This window comes from Lynx rufus, unplaced genomic scaffold (assembly GCF_022079265.1).
Source record: "Lynx rufus isolate CCGP_SWC_20201006 ecotype Redwood Valley unplaced genomic scaffold, mLynRuf1.p SCAF_2, whole genome shotgun sequence".
NCBI lineage: Eukaryota > Metazoa > Chordata > Mammalia > Carnivora > Felidae > Lynx > Lynx rufus.
Window position 1 is genome coordinate 120,202,079 of NW_025814834.1, and position 16,403 is coordinate 120,218,481.

Genomic DNA, 16,403 nt, shown 5'->3' on the forward strand with positions numbered 1-16,403 from the left:
TATATTTAAGTCTTCACTTTGTTTTGAGTTTATTTTTGTGTGTGGTGTGAGAAAATGGTCCAGTTCTGTTCTTTTGCACGTAGCTGTACAGTTTTCTCAGGACCATTTATTGAATAGACTGTCTCTGTCCCATTGTATATTCTTGCCTTCTTTGTCATAGATTAATTGGCCATAGAAGCATGAGTTTATTTCTGGGTTCTCAAGAGTTCCATTGGTCTGTGTCTATTTTTATGCCAGTACCATAATATTTTGATTACTATAGCTTTGTAGTATGGTTTGAACTCTGGCCTGTGAAACACCCAGATTTGTTTTTCTTTCTCAAGATTACTTTGGTTCTTTGGGGTCTTTTGTGGTTCCATACAAATTTTAGGATTTTTTTGTCTTAGTTCTGTGAAACATATTATTGGTATTTTGATAGGGATTACATTGAATTTATAGATTGCTTTGGGTAGTATGAACATTTAGACAACATTAATTCTTCCAATCCATTAGTATGGTAAATCTTGCCATTTACTTGTGCATCGTCAGTTTCTTTCACCATTATCTTATAGTTTTCAGAGTACAAGTCTTTCATTGCTTTGGTTAAATTTATTCTTAGGTATTTTATTCTTTTTGATGATATTGTAAATAAGATTGTTTTCTTAATTTCCCTTTCTGCTATTTTGTTATTAGTGTATAGAAATGCAAAAGATTTCTGTGAATTGATTTTGTATCCTGCAACTTTACTGAATTCATTTATTAGTTATAACAGGTTTTCTCAGTAGAGTCTTTAGGGTTTTTTAAATATTTATTTTGGAGAGATTGCAAGCAGGGGAGGGGCAAGAGAGGGGGACAGAAGATCTGAAGTGGGCTCTGTGCTGACAGGCTGACAACAGTGAGCCTGATGTGGGGCTTGAACTCACAAACCCCAAGATCATGACATGAGCCAAATTTCGACACTCAACCAACTGAGCCATCCAGGTGCCCCAGGGCTTATATATATATATATATACCATATATGGTATATATATATATATATATATATATATATATTCTTCCTTACTGCTTTGGTTGACCTTTTTTCTTTTCTTGTCTGATTTCTGTGACTGGGACTTCCAGTACTACGTTGGATGAGAGTGGTTGAGAATGGGCATCCATGTCTTATTCCTTATCTTAGAGAAAAAACTGAAAGAGTGTGATGTTAGCTGTGGGTTGATCTATATGGCCTTTATTATGTTAAAGTATGTTCCTTCTATACCCACTTTGTTGTTTTTATCATAAATGGATGTTGAATAATTTCAAATGCTTTTTCTGCATCTATTGAGATATTCATATAATTTTATCTTTTATTTTATTAATGTGATGTATCACATTGATTGATTTGTGTATATTGAGCCACACTTCCACCCCTATAATAAATCCCCTCTGATCATGGTGGATGATTCTTTTAATGTATTTTTTAAATTTTTTTTAATGTTTATTTATTTTTGAGGGAGAGACAGAGCATGAGTGGGGGAGGAGCAGAGAGAGAGGGAGACACAGAATCCGAAGCAGGGTCCAGGCTCTGAGCTATCAGCACAGAGCCCGACACGGGGCACGAACCCATGAACCATGAGATCATGACCAGAGCTGAAGTCGGGTGGCTTAACCAACTGAGCCACCCAGGTGCCCCTTAATGTATTTTCGAATTCAGTTTGCTAACATTTTGTTGAAGATTTTTTTGCTCTAGGCTCATCAGGGATATTGGTCTGTAATTTTCGTTTTTGTAGTGTTTTTGGTTTTGGCATCGGGGTAATGCTGACCTCATAGCATGAATTTGGAAGCATTTCTTCATCATCATTTTTTGGAAAAGTTTGAGAAGGTCAGGTATTAACTGGTCTTTAAATGTTTGGTAGAGTTTACGTCTGAAGCCATCTGGTTCTGGACTTTGGTTTGTTGAATTTTTTGTTTACCGATTCAATTTTGTTGTTAGTGATCAGGTTTTTTTAGATTTTCTATTATTTCATGATTCAGTTTTGAAAGATTGTATGTTTTTAGGAATTTGCATTTTTTCTAAGTAGTCCAATTTGTTAGCATATAATTTTTCGTAGTACTTTCTTATAATTCTTTGTGTTATTGTGGTGTTGGTTGTGAATTCTCTTTCATTCCTGATTTTATTTATCTGGGTTCTCTCCTTTTTTCTCGATGAGTCAAGGTGAAGTTTTATCAGTTTTGCTTATATTTTCAAAAAACTAGCTGCTAGTTTCATTGATCTTTTCTATCTCTCTCTTTTTTTTTAGTTTCTATTTTATTTATTTCTGTTCTTATATGTATTATTTCCTTCTTTCTACTAACTTTGGACTTTGTTTGCTCTTCTTTTTCTATTTCCTGTAGGTTAGATTATTTGAGATTTTTCTTGTTTCATGAGTTAGTCCTGTGTCATTGTAAACTTCCCTCTTTAGGACCACTGTGCCCCAAAGATTTTGGAATGTTGTGTTTCTATTTTCATTTGTCTGAAGGTATTTTGAAGTTTGCTTTTTGATTTTTTTACTGACTCATTGGTTGTTTAGTAACATGTTTGGCCTCGTTGAATTTCTGTCAGTTTTTTCTTATAGTTGATATCTAGTTTTATACCATTGTGATTGGAAAAGATGCTTGACATGATTTCAGTCTTTTAAAATTTATTGAGATTTGTTTTGTGGCCTGTCATGTGATCTATTTATCCTGGACAATGTTCTATGTGCAGTTGAAAAGAATGAATATTCTGCTATTTTTGGATGGAGTTTTCTATATATATCTGTTAAGTCCATCTGGTCTAATGCATTGTTCAAAGCCACTATTTCCTTATTGACTTTCTTTTTTTTTAATTTTAAAAAAATATATATATATTTTTTAATTTTTTTTTAACGTTTATTTATTTTTGAGACAGAGAGAGACAGAGCATGAACGGGGCAGGGTCAGAGAGAGGGAGACACAGAATCTGAAACAGGCTCCAGGCTCTGAGCTGTTAGCACAGAGCCTGACGCGGGGCTCGAATTCACAGACCGCGAGATCATGACCTGAGCCGAGGTTGACTGCTTAACCGACTGAGCCACCCAGGTGCCCCCAAAATATTTATTTTTATTTTTGAGAGAGAGAGAAAAAGAGAAAGAGAGAGAGAGACAGAGTGTGAGTAGGGGAGGGTCAGAGAGAGAGGGAGACAGAATCCAAAGTATGCTCCAGGCTCTGAGCTGTCAGCACAGAGCCCAATGCGGGCTGTGAACTCATAAACCAGGAGATCATGACCTAGGCCGAGGTGGGGCAGTTAACGATTGAGCCACCCAGGCGCCCCTCCTTATTGACTTTCTGATTGGAAACTGTTTCCTTATTGATTTTTTGTCTGAATCATCTATCCATTGATGTAAATGGGGTGTTAGAGTCCCCTGTTATTATTATATTACTGTCAATTTCTCATTCTGTAGAATATCTGTTAATATACTTTATATATTTAGACGCTCCTATGTTGGATGCATAAATATTTCTGATTGTTATATCCTCTTGGTAGATTGATCACTTTATTGTTATGTGCTGCCCTCTTTCCTCTTGTTAGCATCTGTTTTAAACTCAATTTTGTTTGGGTCGCCTGGGTGGCTCTATCGGTTAAGCATCTGACTCTTGATTTCAGCCCAGGTCATGATCTCATGGTCATGATCTCATGGTCGTGAGATCAGGGCCCACTCTGGGCCCCATGCTGGGCCCCACATTGGACCCTACCTTGGGCCCTGCAATGCACTCTGTGCTGGATGTGGAGCCTGCTTAAAATTCTCTCTCCCTCTTCCTCTGCCCCTCTTCTGCACGTGCTGTCACATGAACTCTCACTATCTGTCTCAAAAACAAGCAAACAAAAACAACACACACACACACACCATTATTTTGTCTAAGTATTGCTACCCTAGGGTTTTGTTTTGTTTTGCTTCCATTTGCGTGGAATATCTTTTTCCATCTCTTCACTTTTAGTCTGTATGTGTCTTTATATCTGAAGTGAATCTCCTGTAGGCAGCATATAGATGGGTCTTGGTTTTTTATTCATTTGGTCACCCTATGTCTTTGGATTGGGGCATTTACATTTAAAGTAATCATTGATAGGTATGTACTGCCTTTTTGTTCATTGTTTTGTGATTGTTTTTGTGGTTCTGTTTATTTTTCTCTAGCTCTCTTCCTTTGTGGTTTGATAGCTTTCTTTAGTGTTATGCTGGCATTCCTTTCTCTTTATTTTTTGTATATCTATTATAGGTTTTTGGTTTGTGGTTACCATGAGGTTAACATATGACATCTATGAATATAGCAATTTATTTTACATTGATGTTTGTAAGTTCTCAAACGCATTCTAAAAGCACTACATTTTTACCCCCCACTCTCTGTTTTATATATATGATGCCATATTTTTCATATTATTATTTTGTGTGTTTCTTACTTAATTTTTATAGATATAATTGATTTTACTACATGTTTTAACCTCCATACTAGCTTTATCAGTGATTGATCTATTACCTTTTCTATATGTTTCCTTTTATTAGTTAAATTGTTTCCTTCATAATTTTCTTACTTCTAGTTATGGCCTTTTCTTTTCTGATGAAGGAGCTGGAGGCAGGCTGAGGGGCAAAGCACAAGCTAGTATTCACACCATGCCCTGCCCCCAGCTGGGACATACATGATATTCCTTGGACACTCCTGACAGCCCCAAAACAAGAAAGGACAAAAAAAAAAAAAAAAAAAAAAAAAATCTCTACCAGTTTACAAGAAAAAGGCAATCCCTTCAATAGCCTAAAGTCCAGGAACTCCCTACTGTTTTAATGTTAATGCTTTGCTAGAGGGAAAGACAACATTAGCTTGACAATAGCTAGGCCTCCAGTAAGTCTTTGGCACATGAAAGTCTCTTTGGAAACTCCCTCTTGGCTTTATCTCCCCAGACTCCCCAGCTCTTCCTGCCCACGGATCCTGTCCCTGTGCTTTAATAAAATCACCTTTTTTTGCACCAAGGATGTCTTTAAGAATTCTTTCTTGGTGGTCAGCTCCAGACCCCATGAACTGCCCCCCCCCAATCACCCTAAAACTTCATCATTTTCCACTTAAAGAAGTCCCTTTATTTATTTTTTTAAGTTTATGTGTTTATTTTGAGTGGAGGGGTAGTGGGAAAGGGGCAGAGAAAGAGGGAGAGGGAGAGTATCCCAGGCAGGCTCCACCCTGTCAGTGCAGAGCCTGATATGGGGCTCGAACTCACAAACTGTGAGATCATGACCTGAGCTGAAGAAATCAAGAGTCAGATGCTTAACCGACTGAGCCACCCAGGCACCCCAAGAAGTCCCTTTCATACTTCTTGTAAGGCTGCTTTAGTGGTGATAAGCTTCTTTAACTTTTGTCTTCGAAACTCTTTATCTCTCTTAATTCTGAATGATAACCTTGCCAGGTAGGGTATTCTTGGTTGTAGGCTTTTTTTCCTTGCAGCATTTCAAATATATAATGCCCCTGTCTTCTGGCTTGCAAAGCTGCTGCTAACAAATCAGCTGATAGTCACATGAGGTTTCTCTTGTACATAACTGTTTCCTTTTTCTTGCTGCTTTTAAGATTCTCTCTTTATTTCTAGGTTTGACATTTTAGTTTTTATGTGTCTTGGTGTGGACCTCTTTGGGCTCATCTTGCTTCTGTGCTTCTTTGTCCTTCCTAGTTAGTTTCTTTCTCCAGGTTAGGGAAGTTTTCCGCTATTATTTCTTCAAATAAATTTTCTGCCTGTTTATCTCTGTCTTCTTCTCTGGAAACTTTATAAGGCTTGATGCTGTCACAGAAATCCTTTAGCCTGTCCTCTTTTTTTTTAATTTTTTGTATTTTGCTGTTCAGCTTGGTTGCTTTCTATTACCCTGTCTTCCAGATCACTGATCTATTCTTCTGCATCCTCTAATTTGTTGTCGATTCCCTCTAGTGTATTTTTAATTTCAATTATTGTATTCTTCAGCTCTGACTGCTGCTTTTTCATATTCTCTATCTTTTTGTTGATGTTCTCACAGACTTTATCCATTCTTCTCTCAAGTTCAGTGAACATCTTTATGACCATTACTTGGGACTCCTTCTCAGGCAGATTGCTTACCTGTGTTTCATTTATCTTTTTCTGTGGTTTTGTTCTGTTCTTTTGGAATGTATTACTTGGAACATATCTGTCTTCTCATTTTTGTCTGATTCTCTGTGTTTATGTGTATGTCTTTGGTAGATCAGCTATGTCTTCTGATCTTGAAAGTCACAGTCGTATGTAGAAGGTGTCCTGTAGTGCCCTGTAGTGCCATAGTGCCATACTCCTCATCACCAGAACCAGCTGTCCTCTGTGTGGGCTGCATGTGCCCACCTGTTATGGCTGAGCTGTGACCCTTGTAGGTACACTGGTGGGTGGGCTGGCCCTCAGCCTAGCTGTCTGTAATGACTGCCCCTGGTATGCAGGTGTGGAGTTAGCCAATCCCCCTTTGGGGCAGGAGTTGCTTTGGAGGGGTGCCTGTCCTGGCCAGAGCTGACTACTGGGTGTGGTGGGGCAGTAGTCACTTCAGGGCTGGGGATGCTGGTCCCGGCTAAACCTGGCCTGGTGTGACAGAATGGGAGCTGCTCTGGATGGGCACCTGCAAGGGTTGATGGTTTGGGTGAAGTGAGTCCACAAAAGAGCACTGGGGTGGGGCAAGCAGTACTGGCAAGTAGATGGGAGTGTCAAAACTGCCTCCCACACGTATCTAGGTATCTAGGTATCTGGGCGAGGGAGGGCAAGGAAAATGGCACCTCCCAGCACTTTGGTTCCTAGAGAGATCTCCTGTGGGTCCTTGACCCTCTGGCACATACCCTAAAATGGGTCAGTATGTATAGCCCTTCGTGTACAAGCTAGCACCTTTCAAACTGCAGCTTCTGTGCTGGGTCTTGGGCTGAATGATAAAGCATACTGGTTTTTTAAGGGTGAAGACTCAGTTTCCTAAAGCCCAACTGCTCTCCAGGAGTTCAAGCCTTACTGATTTTCAAAGCCAGGCTCTATGGGGACTCATCTTCCCAGTGCAGGCCCCCAGAGCTGGGGTGCCCACTGTGGGACTTGATACCCTTGTTCCTGCTGCTTGTGATGCCCCTCCCACCGTGGGTCACCGCACCAGGGCTTCGGTTTCTGACTGTGCCTCTTTCACCCTTCTCAATGTGGCCTTCTCTTTATGACTTCAGTTATGGGAGATCTGTTCTGCCAGTCTTCAGATCGTTTTCAGAGTGAGTTGCAACACGCGTAGTTGTTGCTTTGGTGTGTCCGTGGGAGGAAGTGAGTTCAGGATCCTCTTTTTAATATTGTAGATTTCTAGCAGATAACATTTCGTTGGGTCTCCTTTTTTGATTCACTCAGAATCTCTCTTTTTTAATTGGTTTGTTTAGACCACTTTTGCTTAAGGGGAGTGTTGATAATAGTTGGATTAATGTCTACCATATTATACGAAATAACATGTGTTGGCAAGAATGTGGAGAAAACGGTGCAGCTGGTGAGACCGTAATGTTGGTGCAACCATTATGGAAAACAGTATGAGACCCCTCAAAAAATTAAAAGTAGAACTACCACATGATCCAGCAATTCCACTTCTGAGTATTTATCCAAAGAAAATGAAAACACTAACTTTAAAAAGATATGTGTGTCCCATGTTCACAGAGCCAATATATGGAAACAGTCTTAAGAATCCACTGGTGGATGAATGGATGAAGACATCGTGATACACACACATACACACACACACACACACACACACATTGTTCAGCCACAAAAAAGAAGGGAATCTGGGGTGCCTGGGTGGCTCAGTCAGTTAAGCATCTGACTTCAGCTCAGGTCATGATCTCACAGCTTGTGGGTTCAAGCCCCACATCAGGCTTTGTGCTGACAGCTCAGAGCCTGGAGCCTGCTTCCGATTCTGTGTCTCCCTCTCTCTCTGCCCCTCCCCTACTCACACTCTGTCTCTCTCAAAAAATAAATAAACATTAAAAAAAAAAAGAAGGGAATCTTGCCATTTGTAATACTATGGATGGACCTCAAAGGCATTATCTAAATGAAATAAGTCAGACTGAGGGAGACAACTACTTCAAATCCTCTAATACGTGGAATCTGAATAACAAAAACAAAACAGCCAAGCTCATAGATACAGAGAACAGATTAGTGAGTACCAGAGGTGGGGGGAGGGGTGGGAGAAATGGGTGAAGGGGGTCCACAGGTTAAAAAAAAAAGAATTAAGGAAGCAAAACTATAGACAGAAGATCAATAGTACAATAGCAGGTGAAAGAAATGACGGGGTCCTAGGTGGGAGCCAGTATGGAGAATTCGTCTAAGGAGCTAAACCATGCAAGTGTGGCTGAAATGTCAGAGCATGGAGACAGTGGAGTTAGATGAGATCACAGAAGTGAGCTGGGGCCAGAGCATGCACAAACTTGAGAGAATTTCGTCATAATGATTTTGGCTTTTCCCTAAGAGCAGAGTGAAGCCCCGAAGGGAATTTAAGTCATGCAGTGGCACGAGGAGAATTGCATTTTTAAAAGGTCACTCTGGATGCTATACAGAGAACAGATCAGATTAGATGCGATTTGATTGGAAAATCCAGAGAAAGAATTTTGAAAGTCTAAAAGATAGGATGGTAACCTGCGTTAAAGTCACGGTATGGAGGTGGAGAGAAGATCATGGGCTCAGGAGAGATAAAAGGAAAGATCACATCGCCCTCTTTCCAGACCACATCCCAGGCACACAGATCATGGTCCTACCGCCACTGTCTGGGTCATGATACCCCTGAAAGCCCATTGAACCTTCTGGTTCAAACTCACACCCATATTCCATGCTGTGCTCAACTGATTTCATAAGAGGCAGGAGAAAAACAGCTTGTGACATGTCATAATACGGATACTTTGCCCCCTGGAGCTGGCACACGGTGGGTGGTGTGAGGGTCCCTGATGGCCAGCAGGCCACATGTTTGAGGGAAAGGGCAGACACCTGCCCGATCTGCAGCACTCTCTCCCACTTGTCAGGACTATTACAGACGACCAGTCGGTCAGAACTTCCCGGGAACAGTTCCATGAAATGCCCTGTGTCCTTGAAAGAACGCATTAACCTTTTAAAATGCAGCACCCACAGCCCAACACAAAGTCCAGGGTGATAGTCCTCCAAATAATGATAATAAAGACAGAGTGGCAGGGATTATCTCGTATTAGCGGGACACCAGACAGGAAAGAGGAGAAAGAGCATGAAAGCAGACGTTTTGTGGATTATGCTTAATATTTTAATTAATTGATTAATTAATTAATTGTTTTTCAATTTACACCCAAATTAGTTAGCATATAGTGCTACTATAATGAAGTCAGGAGTAGATTCCAGCGATTCATCCCCTGTGTATAACACCCAGTGCTCATCCCCACAAGTGTTCTCCCTAATGCCCCTTACCCATTTACCCCATCCCCCCTCCCACAACCCCTCTAGCAACCCTCTGTTCTCTGTATTTAAGAGTCTCTTCTGTTTTGTCCCCCTCCCTGTTTTTATATTATTTTTGCTTCCCTTCCTTTGTGTTCATCTGTTTTGTATCTTAATTTCCTCATGTGAGTGAAGTCACATGATATTTGTCTTTCTCTGGCTAATTTCACTTAGCCTAATACCCTCTCGTTCCATCTGCATAGTTGCAAATGGCAAGATTTCATTCTTTTTGATTGCCGAGTATTCTTAATATTTTATATCATTCGTTACTGGTCTAAATTGGGTTGCAGAGTGTAACCTACAAGCTAAGTCCAGCCCACCATCTGTCTTTTGAGTAACGTTTTATTGGAACACAGCCATGCCCATTTGTTCACGAGCTATGTCTATGGTTGCTTCCAGGCTATAGCAGCAGGGTTAAGTAGATACAAGACTGTATGGCCCACAAAGCCTAAAATACTTACCATCTGGTCCTCTGGAGAGAAGTTTGCTGACCTTGGTCTATCTCTAAACAGAACTTGTTGAAGAGAGTAGTAGTCTTTCGTGAGGCAACTTTTTTGCCCAGTTCGTGATGTCCATGCATATGGTTACTACTCATATGGCAACCTTTGAATACAAAGTCCATTTAGTACTAATAACAGGTGGAGATGGGATTGTGGCTTCTTCTTGAAGTCCAAAAAGTAGGCCAAGTGTTGCTCTCGGAGCACTTATTTTTGTGTGTTTGAATAGCCAAGGCTTTTACTTTAAAAAACAGATTATTAAATTAAGCGCTCTTTGAAATAATAATGAGCCAGGGAGAAAATTGTTTTTTGAAACTCAGAAAAGGCTTCTTTACCCCGACACTTGATAAACAAAGCTCTCAAAATTTCAAGCTCTGTCCAATTGCCTTTAGTTCCCTGCAAATGTACAGTCCTCTAACAGAAAATCTGTTAAATAGTAAGGAGCCCATGGTGGTCTGTGTCATTTCAAGTGACTATGTAATATCTGTTTAACACAAAAAACTTAGTTGTAATCATCCTGTTGCCCTAGGCAAATTGTCATTCCATTCCTACTCAACAGTCCAGTATAAAAATAGCTATGTGTGCATGTGTGTGGGTGCGTGTCTACATGTACACACATACCGTATTTATTGCCTCTGTTCTTTGTTCTTATTTTTGTCTTCCACTCTTTTCCTGCCTTTTGTGGTTTTAATTGAGCATCCATATTATTCCATTTCCTCAGCATATCAATTATATTTCTTGTTTTAGTGGTTGCCCTAATGTTTGTAATATACATTAACTTACGACTAATCCAACTCTACTTTCAAATAACCCCATACCATTTCATGGGTAGTGTGAGTACTTCACGATAACAAAATATTTCCAATTCCTCCCTCCTGTCTTTTTTGTCATTTCTGTCATTCATTTCACTTGTACACAAGCATATATATTAAAACAATGGGACACACTGTTACTATTGTTATTTTGAGCAAGCTCTTATCTATTAGATTTATTAAGAATAAGAAAAATGAAAGTTTTTATTTTACATTCACTTATTCCTTCTCTAATGCTCTTTCTTCCTTTGTGTAGGTCTGAGTTTCTGACCTATATTATTTTCCTTCTCTCTGAAGAACTTTTTAAAAAAGTAATCTCTATACCCAACATGGGGCTCGAACTCATGGCCTTGAGATGAAGTCTACCAACTGAGCCAGGCAGGCACCCCTGAGGAACTTTTTTAAAAACGCTTTTTAAAGTTCATTTATTTATTTTGAGAGAGAGAGAGAGCACAAGCGGGGAAGGGGCAGAGAAAGAAGGAGAGAGAGAATCTCAAGCAGGCTCAGTGCTATCAGCGCAGAGCCTGACGTGGAGCTCGAACTCACGAACTGTGAGATTGTGACCTGAGCGGAAACCAAGATCCAAATGCTTAACTGACTGAGCTACCCAAGCGCTCCTTTTAAAACATTTTTTTCCAGGGTGAGGCTCCTGGTAACAAATTCCTCAATTTTTGTTTGTCTGAGAAAGCCTTTATTTCTTTTTTACTTAGAAAAGATAATTTCACAGGGCATAGAATTCTATGTCAGTGCTTTATTTTTTCTCTCAACATTTTAAATATTTTACTCCACCCTCTTTTTGTTTGTATGTTTTTTTGTTTGTTTGTTTGTTTGTGTGGTTTTTGAGGACAAGTTGGATGGAATTCTTATCTTTGTTCCTCTAGAGCTACTATTATGTGCCCCCACCCTGGCTTCTTTCAAGATTTTTCCTTTTAATCTTTGATTTTCAGAAACCGGAAGATAGTGTGCCTGCTTGTTGTCCTCTGAGCTTCTTGGATCTGTGGTTTGGTGTCTGACATTAATTGGGAAGAAATCCTTAGCATGGCTTCAAATATTTCTTTCTTCCTTTTTCTCTTTCTTCTTTTTTCTGGTAGTCCCATTACTCATACAGTACACCCTTTACAGCTGTCTCACAGTTTTTGGATATTCTGCTCTGGGTTCTTTTTTCAACATTTATTTCTCTTTGTTTTCTTGGTTTTGGAAGTTACTGTTGACATATCTTCAAGCACAGAGATTCTGTCCTCAGCCATGTCTAGTCTATTAATGAGCCCATCAAAGATACTCTCCACATTGGTTAGTGTCTCTGAGCTCTAGCATTTCTTTTTGGTTCTTTCTTAGAATTTTCATTTCTCTGCTTATATAACCCATCTGTTCTTGCATGTTGTCCACTTTGCCATTAGAGTCCCTAGCATATTAACCATAGTTATTTTAAATTCCTGGTCTGATAGTTCCAACATCCCTGCTATATCTGAGTCTGGTTCTGCCTCTTCAGATAGTATCTTGTGCCTTCAGTATGCCTTGAAATTTTTTTGTTCAAAATTTTTTTAATTTTTGAGAGACAGAGAGATACAGAGCATGAGCGGGGGGAGGCGTAGAGAGAGAGGGAGATACATAATCCAAAGCAGGCTATAGGCTCTGAGCTATCAGCACAGAGCCCGATGCAGGGCTCAAACTCACAAACTGTGAGATCATGACCTGAGCTGAAGTTGGACACTTAACCAACTGAGCCACCCTGGGGCCCCAGAAATTTTTTTTGATTAAAGCCAGATATGATGTAATGATGGATGTGATAGGTAAAAGGAGCTTTGGTAAATAGGCCTATAGTGATGTGGTGGTAAGGTATGTGTACGTGTGGGGGAGTGTTCTATAGTTCTGTGACTGGTCTCAATCTTTTGGTGGGCTTGTGCCCCTGAACTGTGACTTTTACTAGTGTTGTTCAGTCTCCTACCTTCCCCTTAATGTGGGGCAGGGTGGCTGGAGGAAGATAGAGTTGGGTATTTCGCACCTTCCAGGTTAGTTAAGTTCTCATAAACCCTGGTAGGTTAGGATGTGGGAAAATGGTTTCTCGTGAGGGTAGGCTTGTTGAGAACATAATGTTCTGGCATATTGCAAAATGGTTGCTTTTTCCCTCCACCTGCTAGAAGCCCTAGGGGATTTTTCTTGGATGTTACTGTGAGAATCTGGTAGCGTTCCTACAGGTAGAACAAAAGTATGAGGGAAGGGACCTTTTTTAACTCTTGGAATTGCCCACAGAGCCTCCAGCATTTCATCAATTACAGTTCAGGTTTTCCGCCCCCAGTACTGATTTTCATGGAGGTTTCTGCTGAAATAAGTTGTGCTTCTCTGTATTTGCCTGTGTCTCCACTTTGGGGACAGTGGTTTTCCCTATGACCTCACTCTTCTAAGTTATCTAGGGGAATTGTTGATTTTTCAGTTTGTTCAGCTTTTTACTTGGCTAAAATGGAGTGGTGACTTCCAAGCTCCTTACACCCTGGACTGAGAATCAGAAGTCCCCCATATCATTTATTTTCACAGTGAGAATCCAAGAAGATTAGTATTATTTAATAGATAAAGACAAAGACATTTTGAGTCTTACCAAACATCTTGAGGACAGTGGAGCCAGAGTCTGAGTCCAAGCAGCCTGGCCCTGGGATGACCCTGAAGCTGATTCTCTTTATCAGGACACAGTGCTTATCTCTTAGATACCCAGTATTCTGTTCAACTGTTCAAAGCTTTCCATTGGAGAAGGTTTATTTGCCTTCCTTACCATCCGTTTTGATGTAGGACATTTTTGGGAGTCAAGGAGTCCCTTGTGAGACTGAATATGCATCTCTTCAGATGACTATAGACATTCCTCTGTCCACGCTTCTGAGGCAATAAGAACAGCCTTTTGGTACTGTCTTTCTACTATCTTGCTCATTGCCCATGGAATCTTGGATCTAGCTCTCTGAATCCAGAAGGAAAAACAACCTAAAAAATAGCACACACGTGTCTGTGCAGTTATCACCAAGATGGATATACAGGGAGAACTTGTACTAGATTCTCTTGAAAAGGAAGCTACCTCCATTTTCTGCAGACCAAATTGCCTGAGTGCCATATGCCATTGTGATTTGTTTCGCTCTTCTCCCAAACCAATCTGGGATGACACAGCCAAGCCCCCAGCAGGTGATTTCAGGGTTAAAGAGATGATCTGGTCATCAGCACCAAGTGCCACTGTATCTGATGCTGAGTCCTAATGGGTGACAGGGGTGTGAGGGCTGAGGAATAGGCCAGAGAGGAGCAAAATCTATCTGGGTGAGATCACATGCTACATGAAGTGGGTTATAACCATGTATAACATGGGTTATACACTTCTCTCATGAGTCTGCCTACAGCCTGCCCACCATAGGCTGGGAGAACATAGCCTCCCAGTCCATGTTCTTGGGAACCCTTGAGTAATAGAATCTTTCTCAGACTTTAATCTCTTCAGGTGGTTTAGCTCTTTGGTACTTTATTGAAAAAGCCTACATCTGTCCAGTAGGATTATATAATATGACTGAAGTAAAGATCTCTCTCATTTACTGGCAAAGGACTTCTATGGTCTTTTAAAATTTGTTTCCAGAGTCCTCAAATCTCTTGTGTCAAAACTCTCTTTATGCTGCTTCTCCTGGAGGTCAGTGCACTGCCCAGAAAGACATTATTTTATGGGTTGGAAGATCCTGTAGTATCGTAGGTCATGAATACAAATATTTTAGGCTTTTTTTGCTCCTCTGTTCTCTCATGTCTCTGGCCTTGGCTCTGTGAACTAAAAAAGTAGAAGAGTTTCCCGAGACCACTGGTAGCAGTAAATGAGTTGGGCTACACCAGGCTCACCCCTGACCTATATCCCTGTTTGATATTGTGAAACTTACATCTTTTTCAAGGCACACGGTGCTACTCTGATCCGTGCATTGAGGGTAATCTTGGCTTCCTGTCCCATAGTGAAACTGTGACTGCCAGGCAGTTGCCCCCCGACGTGCCACTTCCTTAGCGTGTCCCTAAACTTTCAGCACAAGCACCCCATCCTTGCTGTCAAATTAGGACTGCTCTTTGGCCTCAAACTGACCATCAGCACACCAGTGCAGGCGCCCGTTCAAAATTTTAACTGAATAAAAAGTTAGGGTCTAACACAAGGATCATGGTCAATTACCCTTTTTCTTTCCATTAATGACATTTAAATCAGCCGCTCAAGCCTCTTTTCAAAGACCACAATTCTGTAACGTACCTAGTACTCTTCTAAGTATTCTAACTCCATTTGCTTTAGTTTTTTTTTTTTAACTTTTTATTTATTTTTGAGAGAGAGAGATAGTGCATGTGGGAGAGGGACAGAGAGAGAGGGAGACAGAGGATCCAAAGCGGTTTCTGCGCTGGCAGCAGTGGTCCTGATGTGGGGCTCGAACCCACGAACCACAAGATCATGACCTGAGCCGAAGTCAGAAGCTTAATTGAGCCACTCAGGCACCCCACACTTGCTTTACTTTCCTTCTTTCATCTGGTTGGCCTGTCTTGCCCTGTTTGACAGACAGTATGATTTTTGTTGAGGAAGTCTTTTCTAGGGATAGCTCTTCTGTCGAGAGTGCAAAATTTCATAGTTATCTCATAGAGATATAGACAGTGTGCAAAACATCTGCTAGTAATTTCAATAACTGAAATAACTAGCAGATTATTTTGAATACCTAGCATATTATATTGATCTGCCTTTAAGATCTTTTATTCTGAGAAGAATCAAAGGGGTTGGTGATATGGGAGTCTGGGTGTTCATGTCCCTTGACTCTGGGTTCTGAATACAGCCCAGTGCAGGACTGTCTATTAACACATAGTTTATTTCCTTTCTACATATGTAGGTGGCACATGTCTCATATATCTGGGTTAAGCAACAGCTATAGCATTAGGAGTTATGATCAGGGAGGTTGCTATGGGACCACTCTCTCTTTCAGTGTGTTCCCTGCCATCTAATGCTCCCTTGACTGGGCCCTTGGGTACGTGGGAGAAGTTGGGCAAAAGTGGGACTGTACTATGGCATGAGTTCTTGCAGAAATGTGTCCAGCCCAGAAATGAAGGGAAACTTTCCATGTCTTCCGGATTAGGTAGTGACCCATTCAGCTTGGTTCTGTCCTAACACACTGTCTTCCTTGGGGAGTGCCATCGTTCTCCAGATGTGACAATGCAGTTTGATCCAGCTTCTCCTTTCTGAATGAATTATTTAAAAAAAATATGTCCTCAAAGCCTGCTATGGCCTTGGGCATGGTTGGGGCTCTGGGAATGTCGTGGTGAGCAAGATGGATCCAAGTCCCTGTGCTGCTACAGATGAACAGTAAACACACAAAGAATAAGTTAATGGCAGATTGCAGTGAGTGCTGAGAAGGGGAAGCCAGGGTGGCATGGGTCAAATGGAGCTTGCTCTAGATAGGATAGTCATGGAAGTCTCACCTCATGGGGGAGGGGTGATATTTAAGCTGAGATCTAAATGTCAAGAAAGATACAGCCATGGGAAGAGGATGGGGAAGGATATTTTATGCAGAGGGAAGAGTAAGTGTGAAAGTCCAGAGGCAGGGAAGAGTTTTGCTTGTTTAAGGAATAAGAGGGAGACAGTACGGCTGGGGCATGGTGAGCAAAGGGTAGAGTGCTGGAAGGGTCTGCAAG